The sequence below is a fragment of the Gallus gallus genome, chromosome 4, assembly GCF_016699485.2.
Source record: "Gallus gallus isolate bGalGal1 chromosome 4, bGalGal1.mat.broiler.GRCg7b, whole genome shotgun sequence".
NCBI classification, from domain to species: domain Eukaryota; kingdom Metazoa; phylum Chordata; class Aves; order Galliformes; family Phasianidae; genus Gallus; species Gallus gallus.
The window spans coordinates 41508471-41533763 of record NC_052535.1 but is presented as its reverse complement, the minus strand read 5'-3'; the positions used below and the strand labels follow the sequence as shown (position 1 = coordinate 41533763).

Sequence of the window (25293 nt, the reverse complement as noted above, 5' to 3'; positions counted from 1 at the left end):
GTGCCTCATCTGACCTCAGATAGTACATAACCAAATATTAGGAAGCAGCTGTAGTGTTTTGTATCTTCAGAGATACAACTGACAGCAGAAGCCCTGCCTTGGGAAATGAGATTATATGATATGTAGTGTGCCCTCAGTTCAGGTGCTAACAAAATGAACTTTCTGACTGCATTGCGCATATGCTGTGTCATTCAAAACACCATAGGAGGACACTGGGGTAATATTAAATTGTGCCCATATTTCTTCATGCCTACATTTTGCATTGGAGGAGCAACTGAACCTGAAGAATATCTACTCTCCCAAGACAGAGTTATCGTTGGGCTCTAGTATTTTTGAAACAACTTGAAACCTCAGTAAATTGCATAGCTGATGTATGTAGTCACAATTATGTTCATTGAAATGACATTTTGCCCACAGATAACAAAAAGAATGTATTCCTGTAATTATTATACCACACACTCTTTTGTAAAAAATAGATTTTGTTTTCACGTTTTGATGTGACATTCTCTGAAGCAGTGTGCACAAATATTCTGGAAAAATTCTTCCACTCTTGACTAATTCCTTATCAATATTTGGAAATAAAGTCTATTACAAGAGCTTCAGCTCTTCCTGAGCATAAAAATGGAGTGAATAATCTAAACATGACTAATGATTCAATGGTATTTATGACTTTTAAAATAATAATTACAAAAAATGCTTTTTAGAAAACGATAAACATGTAAGAAGAACTTAACAAATGAGAACAAAATAGGTGAACTGAATAATCTACACATTAAGAGGGTCTTTACAAAGTGCATTGTATGAGGTTTGGATGAGTAAGCTACCATGATGCCATCAGGGAAAGAAAAACTACCAGTTCAATACAAAAAAAATAGAAGGCAATATTTTATGACATTCATTATCAGGAAATGAATCTAGGTGATTTAAATAGCCATTTCTACCTTTAAAATATATTATTTATTAAAACCTTGTTTCTTGAAAGCATATCATTCAAAATGAGATGTTCAGTGGGTAAATGAAGAAAAATATAATAGAGGTTTCTAATTTCAAATCAATTGATGTGACTTTGTTCATCTGCAAGAATTACATCTTTTAATTCCAATCCATAGAAGTTGGTCTTTTTCATCATTAGCGCTGGATAGTTAAACATTTGTGCATCCTTAGAGTCAGTGGGAAAGACATGTTTTCTTTCCTTTGAATTGCAGCCAGACCCTGAACTATGAGGTTCAGGAGATTTTCTGTTTATGAATGGCACGCTGGTGACACATTAAGGAGCAGCTGCTGAAGCAAGGGTAGATGTAATATACCCTTCTGACTGAGGTATGGCTGAGAAAACAGTTGAACCAGTAAATCCTAAGGAATCCAAGCACAGAAGACTGACTATCCAATTTCCCCTTTTTACTATTTTATCTTTTGAATTATATGTGAGAACAGAGTTTGTCACAGACTGCCAGTGTGTTGCAGAGAACTCAAGACTTGGGAACTCAGTGGAATATAAAAGAAATACAGGAACAACGAATAGATCTAAGGACAGCAACAAACCCAGACATACAGTTCACTCCTGTTTAACTGGTTCTTCTTTAGAAAGCTCCAGAGAAAGTTGCACATAGTGAGATATACATCTACTAGTGATGTGGTGAAATCAGTAATTACCAGAAAAGACCAAATTTTTCATTTCTTTTATGAAATGACTGCTATTTACCATTTTACAAAAGAGCTTAAAGTTTCAAGGACTTTGTGGAAAGGCTAAAAATTGTCTACATTTTACGACAAATATCTAATAATAATGTCTCAAAAAGGAAAAACGTATTTTTTTTTTCAAAAAGTAGCAACCAACCTTCATCACACTTCATGTTAAAAGTGACAATTGATAAGATAACTGGAGGGTAATATTACTAATAACAAAAATAAGATCACAGAAAGGTATTCACTTCAAAGAGTTTGGTTGCGTGTGAAGATAGGGATATTTAAAACTGAAAGAGTAAAGATGATTCTGGGAGGAAAGAAATACTAATATTCTTCTTCGAGTCACTCTCACACACTCAAGTCCATTACATCTTGGTCAAGAATAACAAAAGTGTATTGTATGACATGTGAATCATATAACACATCCAAAATCTCAGATTTTGTATTTTTCTTCTTGGGTTAGTTCTAAAACTATTTCTATGACATAACCCAGGGATAAAAACTAAGAAATGTGAGCATATGATGTTCTGAAATAATACTAGTTATTGACAGATCTTTTTCCACTTCAGGATGAGGGGAAAGTTTAAAGTATCAGGGTTACAAAATACTTCCTGCATAGGTAGAAGAATGATTTTCAAGCAAGGAAGAAAAAGGTTACTGCATATCAACATGATAGAAATAATGTAATGGGAGGTAGAAAAGAGATTCTAAGGTTCTTGTGGTATGCATCAATGTAATCCACATCTCAAGCAAAAGAGGAGAAGATTATGGTTAAGCACTAACAAAAACAAAAAAATCATATACTCTTGTTCATGTGCTCATATTCTCACAGTGGTAACACAACTGTACAGTAAAGGAGCGTATGGTCAAGCATATGGACAAGCTTCAAAAGAATTAGCACTTGTTTTCATAATTGAAAATGTTGTTCCTTTGCTTGCATTATTGCACACATATCAATCTCTTTTAGAAGTCTTTCCTCTTTTTCAGCTGTATTCATGTGTTGCTGACCTCCACGGTAGGACACTTAACGACAATGTTGTGTAGTGTCACAAACTTGTTTCTCTTAATATCCCAGTCAGTAAGAAGTTGCTGGGGACACAAGTCAGGGTGATTAATAGCACACTACTCATAGAGGTTTGACTTTTCATAGCAGCTATATAATAGAATACCCATAATGCTAGGTTTTGCAGTATCATTGTAAACATCACATCAGTCATTTCGTGACCTTTTGGAAACATTTCCTCATTTGAGAATGACTGATTTTATGACTGACGTATATTTTCTTAAAATAATATTCACCTACAAACACATTCTTTTGAGGATCTTATAATTCTTTACAGTAGGTTGGAGCTGTTGCTCTGCTGAAAGAAAATACTAGAGTAGAACTAAAAATTGAAATCCTCTTTATGACCATGATGGTTTGGTATAGATGCTTTCTGTACCAGAAAATATGCATAAAAACTTTGTTTATTTTTGTGATTATTCATTGGTTTAACAAATACATGAGAACTCACTCAATATAGGGCTGAAATCAATGGCCAGGTCAAACATACATTGAAACTACTTCTGAGTTGTCCATAGTGAAATCTTGGAAAAATAGTTGACTTGTTTACAAACATTTTTTCATAGTGTTTTCCTTGTACATATCCTTGTCATGCCTGGGCAATCGGTTTAGTAGAAACTTTGGGACAAGGTCTTCATGCTTTGAGCAAACTTTCAACAGTCATTCAAAATTCTTCACAATAAAAATCTGGTGAACCCTTCTCAAAGTTTTTAACAAGCTGTCAACATTTACAGACTTGTATTAACGTTTCTTTTCACTCTGAGCTATATCAGTGATATTCCTTGCTTCACAGTGAAAGACAAATAGTAGTACAGTCCACAGAGGACAAAAGAATCATAAAGACCTAATAGGAGAAAGGGAATGTTTTCGGAGATGAGGGTGGGGTAAATCATAAACAAAAACTTTTGGTAGCATATTTTGCTGCCTGATTCTTATACAGGTAGTCCAAACACATCTACGCAGTGAAAGATACTGCTATTGAGTATTTCTTTTATTTGTGACATGCATTTAACCCAACAGAACAAAAAGAACACATTTTTACTGCCTTATTCTAATTAGCTAGATGATTTCAATAAGAATTCTTTCTGCAATTTCAGATGTATTTTTAAGATTTTTCTAAAGCTACTATATCTTACTGAAGAGCATATGTGAACTCAATCTTTTATGGACAGTTTTACCTTAGCTAGGATAGTCTTGTATCAGTAATGAGAAGTGTCTGAATAATTTATTTTGGGATTTTGCAATTTTGCTGCCTTTTTTTTTTTTTTTTTTTTTTGACATATTAGAGTCATTATGTTGGAATTAAATTGGCATATGGGAAGTATTAGCAGGAAACTTATTTTAAAATGATAACTAAAGCTTTTATGCGCAGTGCTAAAATTTACTGCTGGATCTCAGCATGCTTAAAAAGCTGTTTTTTCTTCTCTGACACCTTTCATTATGTGCACATCAAAAAGGTTGTACCTTTATCTTCTCTTCCATTTTTAGAAAGGTAGTATAATATGAATACAATAGTCAGATGATGTAGAGTGACTGGTTTCCTATGGCTACCTCAGCAAGATAGCAAATGTAATATAAATTTAAGACCACTTTACTTCCTTGACAATCCGGAAAGAAACACACCTGATAATCATGCCTACTTTCTATGTTTGCCAGACTTAAATAAATAAATAAATAAATAAATAAATAATCTGCCACGTTTGATTTTAATATAGTACGTATTGTATTTTAATTTTTTATACAATCCACATAAGTCATAAAAGTCTGTTTTATTGTTCTTCTGTTCAAAATCTGTTCTGGGTGCTATACCAGGGAATTTATATTACAGAAAATGTCCAGGGGTAATCTCTTCCTTCCTTATAAAAATACATCACTTTAGTACTCCATTGCTACTAACTGTTTTTTGCCTTTCTCTTCAAGCCACATTTTTTTAGCCTTATAGTACATTCCCACATGTTCTTTCATCTCCCATATCATGCCTATGGGGTGTATTACAACTTACTATAAACTATTATAAACTGTATTGCAAATTCCTAAGTTTTTTTCCGTACATTAATGATTAATGTAATTATTTCATTTGGGATTCACCAGAATGTTATCAGTGAATGTTGCGTATATATATGCTGTATACAAATGTATTTTGAAGTATGTTTTCCTGCTGGTCCATTCAAATAATGCTGAGGTTAAAAGAGGCTTTAAAATGCGATGGAGCATTTGTTTTGGGTTGCCTGCATAAACTGTGTTTGTCTAGCAGCTCTGCTTTTGTTACAAAGGAGATCATAGATCATATTGAGCACAAATGGTACTAATTGGCAAACTTGGCAGTTTGATCAGAAAGGCTAAAAACTAAATGAGCAAAGGGATTGACCTCTTTTTCTCAGTTAACACCGATACACTCTGTTGAGCTAGCACAGAGAAATCTGTTGACCCTATCTCTTTTCTATGGAGAGTTTGCTCCTCTGGGGCTGTCAATCCAGCCTTTTTCAGTAGCGCTAAAATTATTAATAAATAAAAGCATAGAAATACACAACAGACAACACAAAGTGTCCACATCCCCAAAAGTATACCTTAGGTCAGGTTTTAAATAGACACATCTGAAATGTATATGATAGAATAGTATTGTATGGTGATAATATTGGACTGTTGTACATCTTCTGTGAATCTTCTTCAGTAAAGCCTGTCCTGTGAACTATATTTGGGAATGGGAAGATAGAGATCTTCAGCTTCAAATTTCCCCCCCCTTTTTTAAAAATTAATTAATTTATTTTTTTGGAGGTGGAGGTGGGAAACATCAGAGAGCATGTTAAAGGTGGAAAATAATGAGTCAGTGTCTTGGTTTTGCTTAGCCTCTGACAGGAGCTTAAACTTATTTTAGTAGGAAATATATGGCATTAATACTTCATTACTTCTCCTTCTGACTTTAATACATTATTACTCCACATTACTAAAAAACAGATTCTGCCTAACAAAAGCTTTATATCTACAGCATCCATCTCCTACCTATACCGCAGACATATGTCAGCAGACAACTTTTACAAGTATGTACATTATATCTTAGTATCTTGGTAGATAGTTTTGTACCTTGTATCGCAATAACTAGGTTTAGGGGTTATATTAGGGCTGCTCTGAAAAAAATGCTTCCTAATTTATGGTGATGGCCAACAGTGTCAGGAGCAGTTGGTGGTATGGCAGTAGAGGTTGAACCTTCCTACAAACATTGTTATATGTTGCTGTGTGACAGATGGCAGCAGAGGGGGAGTCTGGCAAAATGGCTTTTGACGTGGGATTGCCATGAATTGTGTCTCTGAATCCCTCCATACAGAAAAAAATTGCTCCCATTGACATTCATTGATGGTTGCTGAACATTTCTGGAGCCCAAGCAGTGGATATGAGCACAGTGAGGTAGTGAGTGATGTGTTTCACCAGTAGCAACAGTGATGGTGGGGCTCCTCTGCAGGTGCAGATTTTTATGAGTGTTGCATGCAGGCTCTTGTTCATTACTGACGAAAATGCATAGGTAATGCTGTAGATTATGTTGAAAGATAGTGTTCTGTGGCTGATAATTTGCTCTATCAAATAGTGTTATCATGCAGTTTATATCTGTTGCAGTTTCCATGGAAATAAATTGGAGGCATTACTTTTGGATCAATATATGTAGATTTGGAATTTATTTTGCAGACTCATTTATCCATGAGTATTTCCAGATCATAGTTTTCCTTGTCCACTCTCTTATATTTATTCAATGGTTTTGTAATACCTCTGCTGAAATGACACATATATATTTGTACTCCTAAATATTGTAATACTTCATCCATTCTTCTTTACCCTACACAGGTACTATTAACTCTGCAGTTTTTGTGCTTTGCTGTTTGGGAAATTGCCTTGGGAATGCAAACACTGCAGCTGAGTGACAGGCCTTTATCACCTTCTCCACCTCCTACTATCCAGCTGGCTGCTTAAGGGACTTCAGAGTTTCTGCTTCAATGGATGGCAAATACCTTTGCAGCACTTGTGCTCCACCCTTGCCTCCAGAAGAAATACAGGTAAAATCTGAAGATGTGGCTCTAAAGTACTTACTGTTACTATGTGAAAGGCAGCCCCTCAATCTAAGAAAATATCATTTGCAAATTGAAGAGATTCAGGCCAAATTCTTACTGGAACTGAAAAGACTATCAGTAAAAAAATCTAAAATAGTCAAAAGAGAAAAAGATGGATGAAAACTCTTATTTGGCAATGTTCTGCTTGTAGCCTTTTACTAGGTAAGACAGGCATTCCTTTTTAAAGATAATTGATTATTCATTCAGTTTTATCCAGGAAAGTGTTATTATTCTAGAAATGCAAGTGAGCACTAGTTCTTGAGCTGCAAATTTATTTATTCACACTTATACACAGACTTTAAGCATTTTGTAGGCCTCTGCTTTGGCCTGTGGTTGATCCTATTTCTTATTCTTTTTAATTTACATGATGTTTACTGCTAATGACTTGTAGAAGGGAACAACAAACTGCCTTATCTCATTATAAATTGGAATTTTATTGGATACCAACAGATAGGGATCTGGTCCAAGAATTTAGTGTCAAACAGTATAATGTGGATCCTTTCTTGGTTGAAAGTTTCTACATACTTTTAGAATAGTTGGATTTTCTGCACTAATGCTCTCTGTTCATGTGTTACATTTCCTGTATAATTCTTTGAGCTTCGTTGAATATAACAATCCCATTAAACTTTGGGTCATCGACTTCAAAGCTATAAGGAAAGGTTACTTCATTAGAAATGGTTATTATAACCATTATAACACCATATTTGCCCACATGTTGCATGCTATCAGATCAACACATCTGAAATATGTATAAAAAGTCTTCTGCACAAACTGTCTTCATTGGGCTGCAGAGAGTTACAATCATAACGCAAATCACAGAGGAAGCCACTCCATATTCAAAGATATTAATACAGCTTTTTACTCTTTTCAAACTCTCCCAACATGTGAGTTTACAGGAAGCATATAGATCAGAGCTTTAAGGACCTTTTACCATCCATAGGAAGTGCATAATATTGGAGCTGTTGTCTCATCTGTGAAGATGGCATTTGAGATTTTTATTTGCCTCAAGGCATCTGGTGGCCTTTCGCAACATGTTCTTTTTATTGATGTCCCTAATCAAATCCAAATGCATATTGATAAGCTAGTCTTATTGCATCAATATTGTGTCCTTTATTTAGAGTAGTTATAGATTTAATATCTGACACCCATGAAATAGGTAACAAAGAAGCTTCCACGTTTCCTTTTATCTGTCCTAGTTTCATTTCTTCACAAGTTAAATCTTTAACAGCTGCTGCTTCTGAGTCATACATCTTCCATTTTTTCTTCTGCAATTAAACCAAACATCTTTATTATGCATTTAAACAGTAAAGATGCCAATATTCAAGGCAACTTCAATGATTCTTAGTATGCCACTCTGAATCTAAATCTGCCATAGTGTTTGTTAAATTATGTCTTAAAAGCGTGCTTGGACATCCACAAAGGAGCATGGAGAAAGAGGGGAGAAAAAGGGGGCCTAATTAACATCTCCTGGGGCTATTCACAGGCCCATCACAGGAGCAATCAAAGGCTAATGTTCATATACCCAGAGGAGACGCAGTGGTAGGCAAGGACTCAAACTGAGGACTCCAGGTTTCCCTGGACTGTCTCAGGGCTGTCCCAGAAGAGCTTCTGCCCCATTGTTCAAGTGTGAAACCCATCAAGGTGATTCACTGGGAGAAGCTCTCTGGATCATCTTTAGGAATAAGGTCACTGCCTGTGAATATGAGACACGTTATGTGGAAGATGGAAGAAGCATAGGACTAATTATAACTAATTATGAGATGTTTAGGGGAGGAACCAAAGGTTCTAAGAGAAGGATTTAGTTGATCTAGGGAGGAGCAAGCGTTGGTGAAGGGAGGGGTGAGGGGTCAACTCACTGGTCTGGTTGTACCCTGGCTGAGCCAGTGCGCCCTGTCTTCTCAAATTCCTTTCTGATGAAGTAGCCTGGGAAACACAGGGCTGTGGGGGTGCTTTACCTTAAAGAAGACCATGAAAAAAAGAGTCTGAAGAAATGTATTTAAAAGACAACTGTACTGGTTCTCTTTTAAATATGTGATAGAAAATAAATAAAGCAAACTAAACACATGGGATGATATTTACTCCTAAAATGTTACTTGTGGTGTTTGCTCTTAGAAGGCAGAATAGGAACATGGTTATTGTATTATATTTTTAATGACTATTCTCTTTTATTTATTTATTTATTTATTTATTCAGAATATGGAGCGTCTTACCCTTCTTGTGTTAGCCCAGGTTTTTTTGAGACGTGGAAGAACAGAGGTAATACTTTATTATCAGGGCAGTTACCATTGCAGTTCATTCCCCGGATACTTGATTTTCTCAGTCACTTGAAACATAGCCACAAAACCTGATGTGATATTTTCAAGGGAAATCTAATATTTTTGTGACAAGTTGAAGACAAATGCTGTGTCACATATTCACCTCTGTTTAGCTGTAGGGTCACCTACTTGAACATACACAGAGAATATACTTAACTGCCCCTTGCCTTCAATCCTCACATCTCCACCCACCAAAAAACATCTGGAAATATCAGAACCTCATTTGAAAGTGTAAATAGTCACATACAGTATTAGTAGAGATGCAACACGGAGAAGACCAGAAGAAAGCAAGGAGTTCTGAATACCTACTTCAAATTACAATAAATATGTCACTTCCAGTACTTGTGGGATGGAACAAAGAATATAAGTGGTTTGTTGCCTATACCTTGGTATGCTCTGACACCTTTGTGTGCAGCTGCTCTGCTGTGGACTTGTTTATACTGTGGTCATTGTTAAGTGCATGTAGATACACTTACTCTTGTCCTAAGCCCAGGAACTGAGGTTCTGTACAGCTTCACTGTCTTTCTGATGCATGTTTCTTGCAAACCAGATTGAGATCATCTGAGCATAGGAAGTATGATGAAAACCCATGCTGTTTTTTCACTAATGTTAATATCAGTACAAGCTAGCTCGATTAAAATTTCCCCAAGTATGTCTGACAGGCAACCATTTCTATGAGTAGTAATAAAACCCTAACTGCTGTAGCCTAAGGACATAAATGAAGTAAAATTTTCAAGAAGTAATAGATTTTATTAGGTATAGTTGTAATATGTGAAAACACATTCTGATACACTTTAGCTCTCTCATCAAGCTGCAGTCTAACAAATCTATTCAGATTAATTCTTCTTCATGAAACAGACTCAGCACAGTTGTAGGGTACATCTTGAGCTACATTTATACTGGCAAAGAGCTGAGATGTCCTGGAGATCCTGACTTTCTACTACAAGCCTATCTCTGCACCAGCACAGAATCAAAGCTGTGTGGAGGAAAAAACCTAGTTTCCTTCTGACACTTCCTAGAAATTGGAATTCGGAGCTCTTTTCACCACATGCCTTTGCTCAGTGTAAATGTGCCTAGCTGTTTACAGTTAATGCACAGTTTTTTAGCATAAAGGCAGAAATGGAAAAGCCTTCCAAAAGCTACTACAAGAATCATTTCATATTGTATGTATGAATGTGACAAACAGCTGAAATTAGCTTTACAATCAAAGGCAGTGGTTCCCTGGGGGACTTTAGTCACTCTGATATTTTCTGGAAAAGCAGAAAATGACAGACGCTGACAGACACACACTGTCCAGGAGATTCCTTCAGTGTGTGGAAGATAACTTTCTGATGCAGGTTGGGGGCAGCCTGCAGTGCAATGACCATGAGATAGTGGAGTTCAGACTCTTATATGGCAGAGACAAGGCAGTAAGTAGGGTTGCAACTGTGAACTTCAGGAGAGCCAACTTTGACCTCTTCAAGGACCCCCTTGGAGGTATCCTACTGTTAGAGCCTTGGAAGGTGAGTGGGGGCCAAAGAGTTGGTTGACATTCAAGCACCACTTCTTCCAAGCTCAAGAGATTGGAAGAGCTTCTTGAGTAAGAAGTCAGGCAAAGGTGGCAGAAGACCCACACAGGTGAGCAAGGAGCTCATGGAGAAACTCCTGGAAGTTTCTCCATGTAAAACTGGAAGAAGAAAATCTGTGGAAAAGATGTCTGGCCATTTCAGAGGAATATTGGAATTTGTCAGGGCATGCAGGGATGTGACATGGAAGGCTAAGCTGCACTTGGAATTAAATCTGGCAAAAGAAGTCAAGGACAAGAAAGGCTTCTTTCAGTATGTCAATAGTAGAAGGAAGACCAGGGAAAATGTGGGTCTGCTGCTGAGTGAGTTGGGTGCCCTGGTAACAGAGGACATTGAGAAGGTAGAGTTACTGAACACCTTCTTTGCTTCAGTTTTTACTGGTAAAGCAGGCCCTTGGGAATCCCAGAACCTAGAGATAATAGTCTGGGGAAAGGAAGACTTCCCTTTAAAACTGAATGAAGTGTGGCAAACCTTAAGCCTTCCATTCAGTTTGTGGGTAGCTGGTATGAATATTGTTGCTCTATCTTGCCTTTATTCGTGTTTCCCGAATGTGGTTGTGTAACATGGTCTTTACGTATAGAAGAACAGACATTCAGTAAAATAAGTGAGACAAATAGACATTGCTTCTCAAAACAGATGTTTGAGGCAACTTAGGACTGAAACAGTCTATCAAATCAGGTTTTGCTATATTATACAGGTCAAAATAAAATAGCTGAAGGTAGTACTGCTATAAAAAATCCACTAGCAAATTACATAAACATTTGTATTTTGTTGTTTTGTTTTGTTTTGTTTTTGAGTTTTTGCTTCTATCATCTTGCAGGATACCTTAATTATTTTAGCTAAATAAGAATGGGCAGCAGTCCAAATATTTTCCATATATGCCTAAGTAGGTTGTGAGTACGAAGAATGAATGAAAAGGATATGAGAAGAACAAGGTTGCTAACAAAGCTGAGTCTACAAAACACTGACAAGTCAGCCTTGTTAAAACTTCACAACTCTACAGTATATGTTTCTATAAAAATTTAATGCTTATGGAGCTGCATTAGATAGTGATTTAAATGTAATCCAACAAAGAATCTTTAGGACATTAGTATCAGATGCCCAGTAGAATGTAGGAAGCTGTGAATTAATGGCACTAACTGGATTCAAGGGTAGGTGAAAATAAGTTATATTTCACCTTGCCTGACTTTGTCTGCAAACAATATTGGGAAAGGGTGAGTGTCAACTGAAAAGGATTCTGGGCAGAGCTTTCTCAAAGTTTCATATATATATATAGATATATTATACTGCAAAATCTAAACAACATAATGAATGCAGTACATAGAGACATCTACTCTTATTAAGAACATATTTAGTTACATTTTTTTTAATAGAAAAAAGCTTGCAAGTTGATCATAAGAAAATGGTGAAAATCTGATGTAGTTTGAACCTTGTTATTGACCCCTGCTGTATTCTGCCAGGTCCTCATCTTGTCCTTCATTGAAGGTGAACTGTTCAAAACATATGTGTAATTTTCCCAGTCTAAAAAAGCTCCCTTTGCCCTGTATATTGGAATAATGCTAAGCAACCGGAAAGCATAACTTTGGCCAATGATTTTAGTCTTTCTCACTCACAGAAACTGTATCTTCTATTGCAACTACCTACAAAGAAAACTTCCTCAGTACAGCTTTTTGTCCGTCTTACACAGTTTGTGTGCTATTTTAGAATTCACCTTTTGTGATATTAAGCAAAATCTCCCTTATCCACTGTGGAAACATATTCATAATATGTTCATAGTCATTTGCTGACATAACACTTCATTCTTCTCTCCAGTAGCATTTCCAGTCTCTTCCTCTCTCTTCTCCCTTCTTTGTTTTCATCTTGACTTCTCTGTGACAATCTCATCACTCATAAATGTTACTCATGTAACACTGGATTTCTGCTTTTTCTGTGATGCCAGTAACTTGTCCCTGTACTCTTTTGAGCTTAAACCATAATTTTCAAGACTTTCTCTCTTTCCTTATTTTTTAATATTATTAATTATGCTGTTCATTGTTACCCAATCCTATGAGCCCTTCTTTTTGCATGATAACTTTCTCTTCTGTATTGATGTGACCCCTTCACTTCATCAGTGTTCTTCTGTTTTCTGCATCAGAATTTGCAATGGAGATATCAAACAAGATTGTTTCCCTAGCTGATCCATCAAAGAAATCTACCATTAATCTTTCTACAGCTTTATACTATTGTGCATATAATATACATACATATGTCAAATTCAGGCAGCCAAGAATTTCAATCAGTTCATTACATTCTGTAGATTTGCTAAACAGTACTGCATTTTAAAAATATAATGCAGTTGTATTCTTACATGTGTGTTTAGACAAAGCACATCTTTCAAAGAACAGTATGTTCCTTGGATAATAGGCATATAAACTTGTCATTCAGATTTCCTTTATAGTCAGTAATTAATAATATGAATCTTGGTCCTCGAGCAATGTCAGATTAACTGATCCCTAAGAATTCTGAATTATCTCCTTTGAATATGCAAAGAATTAATTAAAATATTAGTTCACATACTAAATATGATAAATTCCCTCCCTGGAAGGATACCCTAATGTCAAATTTATATTACTTTAGTCCTGTTCATTTTCAGTACTGTCAGTCTGAGTAGAATTTTTCCCGTGTTCTTAGTTTATTTCATTATTTTTCATATTATACTTAAAACAAGGAGCTCAGTTATTTTAAATTTCATAAGTTAGGAAACCCATGAGTGAGAGATAAGATACCAGTATTAGTATCACCATGGATCTGCACTTTTGAAAGAAGTTTTAAGTTTATTGATTCAAAGAATACGAGTTTAGAAGGCATCATTACATCATCTAATCTGTTATATTGTGTGTCACAGAGCATTACATTTCAGATAACCTCCACTAAGCTTGATAATCTGCATTTGAATAAAGATCATTGGCTAATACTTGTTTCCGGTAAACCTAATCTTCACTAGAAGACACCAGAAGACAGAGAATCTATCACTTTCATTGTGCTTGTTACCAAGGTTAGTAATCCTGCTATTTAAATAAATTGTGCTTTAGTTCTAATCTCAGGGTTTTTTTTTTTTTACTTCAGCATATAGGCACAGACTCTTGTTATGTCTGTTTTAGATTAAAGAGGCCAGTAGTGCTTATATTTTTCCCCATGAAAATCAGGAACTCACTTATTGTTTTTAATGGCGCGCTATTATGCTACAGCTATGCTGAATGCATCTCTGCTAAAACCAGATTAAAATACTTTTGCAGAAAACTGTTATTTTGTTTTTTATTTTCCAGCAGGTATGTGGTTTGCAGTGGATCTATGAACTGCCTATAACACAAATTCTTGCATCTTTTCATAAACTGTATGCTAGCTCATAATAGAATCATGATGTGAAAGCCATACTACACACCCTTTCCCCCACCCCACAACAGTTTGTCATGTTAACTCTTCATTCTTCTGTTCTATTGTTGTGTTTTGAATAATTCTCACAGAATTCTATACATTTCCTTCACAGAGAGCAGTGGAATGATAATTGCATGTGAATATGGTATATTATCAAAGTCTCTTGAGTGAGTCCTGTTAATGTCTTGAAGTAATCTGTATATATAATGACTCAAAGAAGTAATGTAAGAAGTCATTCAGCAGGTACTTACATAGGAATAAACTGCTGGATGTTTTTACCTGGAAGTCTTTATATCAGTTTTAGAGTTAGGGTGTGAAATTTCACAACATATCTTCAACACTTTCCTGTAGAGGACAAGTGCACCAATCTGGAATAAAAAAAAAAGATATGCCTATCCATCAACCAATGTTCAAGCACAGAACAATTATTACAGTTTTACTCAATATTTGCTGTTTTATGGCATTTATAATTTTTTTGTGTCTTCAAAGATTGAAAGCTAAAGAATCAAAATTAATGAGTAAGAATTGTAAGGCTTTAAGCTCTATGAAAACAAAGAAGCAAATAACAACGACAGCAAATATATATACATATTTGTTTTGTACTGATATACATATGTATATTGATATATATATTGCTGTAAAAGATTCAGCTTACCTGACATTTTTCTGTTCAGTTGTGAGATCATGTATGTCTGTATCACCATGTTACTGCCCAAAGAAGTGATGGAATCCCCATTCCTGTACACGTTTAAGAGACGTGACCTGTGGATGTGGCACTAATGAGACATGGTTTAGTGATGGAACTTGGTAGGTCAGGCTGATGTTTGGATTTGTTAATCTAGAACCAATCTATATGACTCTGTGTTATCTCAGGACCATACTGGATCTCAGGACTGCATGAGGAGTCACATCTGAAGTCCACATCCCATGTGCTATATTTTAGTCAGTTGCTTTTTTTTTTTTTTTTTTTTCATCCAGAATATTCTCTGAGCACGAGAGAGCTATCCCAGCCATCTGTGTGAGAAAATCCATGTTCACAATCTCCAGATTGTTTGGCAAAACTGAGCTGCCCAATTTTGACAACTTGAGGATGAACTTAAGCAGTTATGTTCCTAAAGGCAGTAAAGATATAACTAAAAGACAAGTAAGATATGAATCAAGGTGAACTTTTTGGACTTGCAAAAATTATTACATTTATAGAAACTGGCCAAACCTAGATTTATGTAAATTTGAAAGATGGATATATTTTACTACAGTGATTTAAGTTTCATTTAAGATTCAACTGTAAGTATCAGGCCAATTAATTCTGAAAGTCAGTTTCAGTCTAAAAACTTTGCACATCAGAAACTTAGATGTTGAGTATGCTCTCAGTGATGCAAGAATGGAAACACTAGTAGAAACATTTATCATTTATGAATAATTCTTTTATAATAATTTTATTTCTAATTTTCATTTACTTGGTTACCATCAGCCCAATCAAAAATGATTTGGAGGGAGAAGTAATCATAAAAACAAAGCTCAATTCATTATTTCTTTGATAACTACTACATAATTACATTGAGTCCAAGACAGTTAAATGGACAACACAAAGTTGTCAATGCATTGTGAAACTCTTTAATAATCAGTGTTCTCTATAGTCAATCCCTAATGTAATGGTGTGCTATGCTACTGACAAGTACGTATGCAGTTTTTCTGGAGTTGTTACTGTTTTTTCCACTGTTTTTGCCCACACTCAACTGAAATATAATTACAATTATTAACATAATTATGATTATTTTTATTATTATAAAAAATATAATATAAACCTCAGCTCTAAGTCCTGTGAAAACAATTATTAAATTTTAGGCTATGAAGACAGACTGTATATGCTTTCTCAATGTCTCAACTGACATTTTGTCACCAACTGTAGCACAAAAAATGCATTTTATCTAGAATTTTATCAACAATATTTTTCAGGCTAAACCTTATGAGATAAACTGTTTTTATTTTTTTTCACTGTAATTTCATTATTCCTTTACATAATTGCAATAGCAGAGTTAAACATACACATTGTATCGTCTTGATAGAAAAATGTTTAGCACCTAAATAAAATAATACAACAAATAGTTATGCGGAAAGTCAGTTTGATATGACTGTCCAGGTTTCCACAAGCCTTAAATAAGCATTCTTTGAGTTTCATTAACCAAAAGGTGATAGATCAACAAAGCAATTGTGAAGGGATCCTCCTTACAAGCTCAGAATATTGTTCTGAAGTTTAAAGCAAGTGTAGTCGCCCCTTTGGTCTAACTTGTACATCTGGGACAAGAGCAAGGCTTCTTATGAATTTAGATCTTTTACCAGTTCCACTCATTGTAGTGCTTTCCATCACTGTCAGTTTTCTGTCTGCTGCCCTACCAACTGCACAGCTGGAGCTCTGTTTGGAATGGGGAATTTTGTTTGAATCCTTTGCATCAGATCTGTTTTCACATCTTTTGTTTTAACACTTAAAGTAAAAGCATAAAGGAAATGTTACAGCTTGATTTACTGGGGAATTGCATGCTGCAGGAGAGACAAAGAATTTAACTTTTCAGAACTCATATTTCACATCTAACATACTAGCATCTCTCATCAACACAGAGCATGGCTCATTGAACTCAAAATAATTTTCAAAAACTAAGAATAATTGGCAGTAGGATGCACCATTTCTAAAATCTGATGAATACACATGTACTACCGGAAAACTAAATTTAGAATGATTGTGACAGCTGTTCTCTGAGTCAAGACTAAATTAAGAGGCGTTCAGAATTGACAAAGTGAGTGGAGAACATAGAGATACAGAAGAACTAGATAATTTTTTTTTCACTAAATCTATTACTACTAGAATACTTAGCAGCAAATGTTATTAATCAACACCAGTGTATTTTCCCACAAAAAGAACGGTGGTTAGTATAATCAAATGTTGCAGTACAGTTAGCTTTGCTCACTCTAAAACTATCAGTTTTTCTTATTCAGTAGTCAGGCAAAGTCAGACACTGGATGTGCTCAGAAGCACAAGATTTTTCTTTGATATTGGACTTCAGAATGCGCACTGCTGCTCTGCAGATCTTTTTATTCAAAACTCTTTGCACTTCAGTGTTGTTTGCTCTTAAAATACTGCCTCTCCCTTTTAGAGCTCCTTATTGCTTTGAACTTTCCTTTGCAGTTTTCATTTCCCAAATGATATCTCAGCTTATCTGTCACTCTTTTTCTACTAGAAGTAACATAAGCCTAGACCTGAATAAAAAAGTAAAAATAAATAAATAAATAGTAAAATTAAAATATTTTGCCTTAGCAATCACTGATTGCAAGATATTAAAACAATTTCTAAAGGATAGTACATTTTATTCCATAGTACTCTGTACAGAAATCATAAGAAGGGATCACACTGCCATGAAACTGCTGGTGTCCCAAATTGTACATCTTTGTCTCTGTTTATTTATAACTCGATCAACCTTATACCCGTAACATGTCCTAAATCATTGTATTCAGTTTCCTCTCTCCTCTCCTTTCCCTTCCCCACCCTCCCTCATGAGATGCGTTTCCTTTAATTTTTTTTTCAGTAGATTTCAGTAGAGCTGTGTCTTCATTTAGAAATCCTTTATGAATTATAAAGTTGTAAAACAAAATTCTCCTCTATTTTTTATTTCTTGTTGCATAATATGATCAGTATGTGTTTCTCTAGGATTTCTACTGAATATCACAAGTCTTTATGCAGCTCATGATACAATTAAGATAATGTATGTTTTTTATTTTTCTCAGTTTTGAACAGTCAGATAAATCCAGAGTTGAACATGCATTCATTTTTCCTCTTTTAAGATACAGGACTAAAATAATAAGGTATAGCCCTTGTATGCTTCTCCTGTGTGAGATATGGTGAAAATAGAATATAAATGCCAGAAGATATGGCACGGGACAATGGGAACAATATGGCATTGTTCTTCTTTAGGAGTTTTTTCTCTCTTATTTATTTACAGTTGAGAAGTAACTGCCACCAATCTGCCACCAAAACCATCAATCATGAGAATTTTCTAGGATCTGTTATCTATCTATCTGTGGAAGATAATTTGTATGAGCTTCTGGCACACGTTTGAGCTTTTTATGTTTCAGTCCAAATTATTACAAATGTAAACCACTGTGAATCTGGCATCATTTTTAATATGCTGAAAAATTATTCCAGACTGACATAAGGTAGTAGAAATTTCACTGCCTCTGATGTGTACCTGGAAAGCTTATTTTGTTTTCTAGAGCTGAACAACATTATTCATAGTTTAAGGAATTATGGCATTCTACAAACAGCAGATATCTTTACATAGAAAGAGATATTTCAATTCAGAGATGAAAATTCAAAAAAAATAACTTAAAAACACATCAGGCATTTAAACTATCAATCATATCATTTAGCAGTAGTAGTAAGCACTGTATGTTGATATCACTAAAGTATCAATCAATCAATTAATTAATTAATTAAAAAATATAAAAGAAAATCCAAATAAAGTACCAGGCACAATAAGTTTTCAAATTTAACCTCAGCTACCAGAATTTCACTTACTGATTGAAAAAAGCCTTTCCAATAAGAGGTATTCTGATTAATAGTTTTCATCAAATCTAAGGTTTTTTTGGCACTTTTCTCTCACAGTGTTCTACTCACTTGCAGTTTCATACTTTTAATTGATTTGTAAACATTTAATCCCAGAGAAATTCTACAACTCTGTTCAAAACTTTTCTAAAGTTTCCTCCTAATGGAATCCATGGCCAAACTAATATTGATGACAGTATTAAATTTACACAAGTTTATATCTTTTTAGAAATGGATTATGATTGAAATGCCATTATTATGGTTAAAAGTCTGAAATTAGAGAATGCTACTCACTAGAAAAGGACCAGTTGTTCCAAGTGTCAGTGCCTCTCATTCAGCCCAGAAATTTTTCTGTCTGAGAATTTGCATGATAAAAGTAAATGAGGAATGGACAGGGGACTGAAGTGTTTTGGAGAGGAGCCTGTGACAGTTTCTTTGAAGCTTTAACAGTTTATAATATAAATACATATTTAAGAGATTATTAACATTCATATATTTTACCCAAAAGGCTTTCTGTAAGGTCAACTTTAAAGTTGCTGAAATATGCAAGAAGAATAGTAAAATGTATGTGTGAACATGTTCAAAGATTTTAAAGAGTCTGTGCTGCAGAATGTTTTTATTTGATTTTAATGTGATTTAATATATGTAAAATTAGTATATATAATTAGCCAAAACAATGTACCATCAGACTTTTATATAACATAGGCCCTGGGAGGTCTGGAATTAAAGGAAATCTGAACATTTTTCACACAAAGTCATTATAGTGTGAGAGTAGATCAAAAGAAGAACAGAAAAGACTATGAAAACAATCTTTCAAATGAGTTTTCAAAACAAACAGGACACTGCTTTACTTTGGTCCCCAGAAAAGATAATTTATTCCTTGGAAGCATAGCTAAAAGTTCAGTTGCTGAACACGTTAACTCCATGCAAACCGGAGTGTTAAACTAATACTAAAATGATCACTTCTACATATAACTGTTATCTAAAGAACTTCTGAAAACCACTTCTTTAATTGTCCGAATGTGTTATAGGTCTAAAATCTAAGTATTATCTTTTAAGTACAAATCAACAACACTATTTTTTTGTGTGTGTACACTCACGTTGATCTGAATTTTCACTTCACAGCAATAAGTATATCTATTAAGAATGTTTTTGTAGGTGAACTGTATTCCACCTCTCTCTGTGATGCTGCACCATTGAATTTTAATGAATAAATATGTAACCATTGCTTATCTTAACTACCATAAATTTAGTCAGAATTTAGTCTACCCAACAAATAGGTGGACTTGTCCATTGGAATGAAAGATAAATGGAAGCTGATCCTAACTAATGCATTTGGTGATAATATGTCTTTTCATGTATTAAAAATTACCTATACAGTATGCTGAAGTCACAGAAAGCCATCAAAAGGTTCTTGTCAACAGTAATCATGATTTGTTATTCCCCTAGCAATCTAATTCAATTACAACTGTCACAAATCAATCAAGAATAATTGCTGCAGAATGTATATTCCTTTGTTTCACTTACTGTGCCTTGAGGAATCTTTAATTTCTTTTCATTGTATGTTTCAGCAGTTTACTTCATAAGGAGGAAATGACAAATGGTGAAGCAGGAAAGGGAAAGAAAAAAATGTTGGATAGTACTTCGTGAGATAAGTTAGTTCAAAAAACTGAATTATTCATACACCAATAAAGTCACACCTAGGGGAGTGCAAAGTTGCTTATCACAAGGAGAAAGAAGGAAATAATTTGATCTGTTTACTAACATGTATAATGCAGCCATTCACTTAATTCTGCAAACATTTCCTTATCAAATTGCTTCTTAGCAAATGAGAAATAAATTGCTTGAATTTATTTATACATTGCTTATATAGCAATTTTCCTTCAGTATTTGTCCAATACTCAAATAGCCATAAATGCACTCTGTCTGCCTTGGTTCTGCATGAAAACAACAACACAGTAATGCCAAAGTCATGTGGTTCTTTGGAGTTTTTTTAAAAAAGGCTAGAAGTACAAACTGGCATTTTTCTGCTAATCTGCTGGATGGTGTCATCCAATTAAAATGCGAACATATAGACACGAAGAAAATTCTAAATTTGAAATGCCAAAATTATAATATGAAAAAAGTATCTTGTTGACATATAATAAGAAAAGACAGTTTTCATTATCTAGAAATGTAACCTCTCCAGGAAGCTGAAATTAGAAATTAATCTTGAACCAATGCTTCTAAGTCTCTGCTACATTACTGAACTTTTATTTGAAAATGCATGTACAGAACTTCTGGAAGTACACGTCTATTAAGGACACCTCCACCAACCACCAAAATAAACAACAATCTCCACACAGACACACACACACACACACACACACAAAAAAAAAAAAAAAAAACACAGAGTCAAAAGGAAATTTTTCTCCTCTGCAAAAAAGTGAGTTTTGTTTTTGTTTGTTTTCAGATACTGAGAGTACTGATTATAACAACTTGAGTTCAAATGATAGAATATCAGCGTCATTTATATTGCCGTTCACTGAAGGAGCTGACAGCTGCTTAGAAATTGTTACAATTGCTTGATGGAAATATATATACATATATGCTGATGCAAATTCAAACCAAGAAAAGCTAGTGTACTTTCTGTTTCAAAAGTTCCTGGAATGTTTTTAAATAGAAGAAAATCAGAGCAGAAAAATCAGAGCCCTCTCCCTCTATTTCTGGCCTGATGTTTACAGTAGCAATTCCAGTTTCCATTCATCTATAGTTAAAGACACTGACTTGCAAATAAGAAGTAGAAACTTACAGCTATATACCTAAATATCCTGTCTTGTTTGGGAATGGAATTCCAGCCTGTATACATATCATATATATAAGAAGTATTTTTCCTGATATTAAAGAAGAAAAATGAAGTTATACAGTTATCATATGTTATTATAAACATGAAAGTTAAGGTGAATATTCTTATAAATGAAGCATAAGCTATATTTTTCTTATTACTGAAAATCTGGAAGGACTGTGCAGGCAGAAAGAAAAGTACCCTGTTGCAATTTGGAGCTGATTTGAAACTGATTTTTCTCTGACATAAATCACCAAATAGCTCTGGTGAAAAGGATGACTGACTGTAACAGTTGACTTAAAACACTTGGGGGATTTTTTTTTTTTTTTTCCTGTGAAAGGGGTATTTAGTGCAGCTTACAGATATTGGGGATAACACCAAGTTTAAACTAAAATACTCATAGAAACTGGGAAAAATATGATTGATGTCTCTCTTACTCAAAAACTGTTAATTTGACACAGGAAAATATATTAGACCTTATCTTTTTAAAGTCACATAATAACAGAAAAGTTGAAGTTGTAAGGGACTGTTGGAGGTGTTTTCCCATTACCATGCTCCAGAAGGGCCACCCAGAGCATGGTGCTGGGCTCATATCCAGGTGTCTTTGGAAGATATCAGGGAGGAGACTTCACTGCCTCTCTGAGCAGTCTGTACCAGTGCCCAGACATCCAGTAAAAGAATATGTCCTGGTGTTTACATGGAACTACTTGTATTTCTGTTTGTGCCCATTGCCTCTTGTCCTGCCTGTAGGCACCAGCGAAGCAAGCCTGGCTTCCTTGCACCATCTTTTCAGGTGTTAACTTACCCTGAGCCCTCTGTTCTGTATTCTGATTATGATTATTTTGTTATTAAGCAGGTATTAAGCAATCTGGCAATGCATCCATATTTATGCTTTAAGAAGACCTGAAGGAAATACGAAAGCAGAATGTAGCGGGCAAGACATTTTTTACAGAATCATATCAATAATAGGGGAAGTGTTTAAAATACTATAGCATATGACGAAAAAAAAATCACCCTAAATCAAGAAATGACTCACTAAATCTAAAAATATTAATTAGAAAACCCAATTTGGTTTCAAGAGGGAATGAAAGCAGTTATGTATGAACAAATAGAAGAACACAAATAATAAAAAGAATTTCAGAAAACTAACAAAGAAACTGGGTGTACACGCAGAGAAATGTCACCAAGCTATGGTTAAAAAAGTTCTTGAGTGTGTCAGGAACAAGAAAAATACTAAAAATAAATTTCATCCTTGAATAGTTGCATTTAAATGTTCTGTTCTATATATTTATGAAAATATCAAATGATGTATGTATGGGAACCATTAGGTCACAACCTGATTGAGCACCTGGTGAAGAGGTGTGGCCAGCCCTGGGAGCACAGGTGTGAACAATTCACCTGTGTGACCAGAAGGCTTGGTGGTTTGTGGGGTGGGTGGACTCCCCCTCCCCCTCCCCCTCCCCCTCCCCCTCCCCCTCCCCCTCCCCCTCCCCCTCCCCTTCCCAATTTCATTTAAGGACGTGTAGCCAAAAGGAAAAAATCTCTACTTGGAGATTGCTTCCTTTGGGATTTTCTAGCAAGCTCTGATCCTCAGAAGGAAATAAATGACTCCTTTATTTACTAGATTGTGACCACTGCCTTTCTTGGGTGATCCAAAACTGTCTAAAGGCAACTATAGCTACTGCCTCCTATCCTTACGATATGTTTATGTTATTTGCTAAAACTGGAAATTCTTTCCTCCTTGAAAATCATATGAATGTTGCACAGCATGTGCTAAAGTTCAGTATTTTTATGTCAGAGGGTTTACATTATTTCTAACAAAATATCTGACCAATAAGCATTCTTCACTACTAACATTCATTTTCAGTAAGTCTTGGAACTCTGGAGGAATTCCCTGGAGACTGAAAGAAAGATGAGTTGAATGACTTGGGTGATGTTAAGTTTGTCAGTTTGACATTGATCTCAGGCAAAGTAATGGAAAGAGGCTGATAGAACACTTGATTAATAAGGAGGCAAAGGAGGTAAGGATAATTAATGCCAATCAAAATAGGCTTATGGAAAACAAATCTTATCAAACTGACTCAATTCTTCCAACAACACTACAAGTTGGTTGATAATTAAAATAGGATTGGTGAAAAACACCCTTGGCATCAAAAGCTTTTGTCTTGATATTGTAGCACACTTGTCTAATAAAGAAGAAAGAAACAAAGTCAGTGTTGCACACACTAAATAGATGAAAAGCTGTCTAAGTAGGAGGCTTCAAAATTAACTGTGAATCAAAAAACACCAGGTAGCAGATGAAGTTCTGGCAAGGTCCCGCTGGATTTGGTTTTTGTGTGTGTTACTCTTTTTCTCTATTTGGCAGTAAAACATTCTTCTTCATTGAGTATGCAGATAACCAAATGGCTGTGATAGTTGAATAGGTCCTTTTATTGTTATGATTAAGTCTTAATTTGTTAATAAAGTTGGTTCAATCTAATGAAAAATTTTTAAATACAACTAATTATATGATCACAGATCTGTGAAAGGAAAAATAGGCTCTATATGTATCAGTTCACACTTTCATGTGTAGCAGTCAGGGACTAGAGGTGTAAGGTGGATAATCAGATAAGAATAAACTTTTACTGTGATGATGCGACTCAGGAATAATATAAAGTGTACATACATAAATAAAAAATTGAGGTACAATGTATTTGGGAAAGTCTTCATACCTACTTTTGTTGTTTTTTGGGTTTTTTTTTAGTGGAATAACTTTAAGTCAGCAACTGGTTTTAAGGTTTTGAGGTTCACATCAGATATGGATAAAATTGAATACATTAAAAAAATATCAGAAATAAAAGATTGGAGAATTTTCCCTATTAGTAAATAATCTGACAACCCTTCCAGAAATTCAAGAAACAACTTACGTTGACTCTTACTAATATTTGTAAATATGAGAACATATGATTAGCAAGAAATGTTTCTTCAATCTATTCAAAAAACATATAATGACAACATATGATGGCTTGCAGTTGCAGACATGCATTCAAGTTAGAAATAGTGCAAACATTTTTAGAGTTGCAGAAGACACATTTTGAACAAGTGATCAGCACTTGCTGTTTTTAAATTCGTAAAGGCAAACTTGTTCCCCCCTACTGCTCTAACTCGAGGAATTAATTTATAGTATTACATTACATAGAAAAACAAGCTGGATGATTGAATGGCCTTTCCTGGCTGCAATCCATGAATCTATAGCAACAGTGGGAGCTGACTCCTTTACTCCACTTGCCAATAAACTGAATTAACTCTGATCTGTATAGAAAATGTTCTTTAGCAGAATAATAATTAGATGGTATGTGATTTTTTTTTAATTTAATAATCATACTGATAAAATCTCTAGTGTACTGTCACCTATACACAGGGCAGCTTATTTTATTTTTTAAAACATACTGTTTTACACTGAAATTACTGGAATTTCATTAAGCAAGCTTAAAGTGAAAGATCTTTTATATTTATACTGTGCTAAAGTTTATGATAAACAAATTGACTTAAACTTGTCAAGAAGTTTTGATCAAGCTGAGAAATATATTTTGATCAGCTTTATCATAAAATATTCCTGTTCGATTGTTCATTATGCCAAAACTGTACCCAGCAAAAAGTCTGCAGTATGAACCGTGTTTCTATATCAGATAATGTTTCACATTTCTTTACAGCAGAAACAGGAGTTCTAGAGTAGGCCTGCTCCCATACTCAAAT

At 34.8% G+C, this 25293-nt stretch overlaps 1 long non-coding RNA gene across 1 annotated transcript in view; it reads left to right on the top strand.

The window, feature by feature from the left end:
• Positions 1 to 25293, top strand: part of LOC121110691 — a 147646-nt gene that overhangs the window by 38379 nt on the left and 83974 nt on the right. Inside the window, exon 2 of the long non-coding RNA XR_005859591.2 lies at positions 6584 to 6792. This is a non-coding gene — a long non-coding RNA (uncharacterized LOC121110691). The remainder of the gene's footprint in view (positions 1 to 6583; positions 6793 to 25293) is intronic.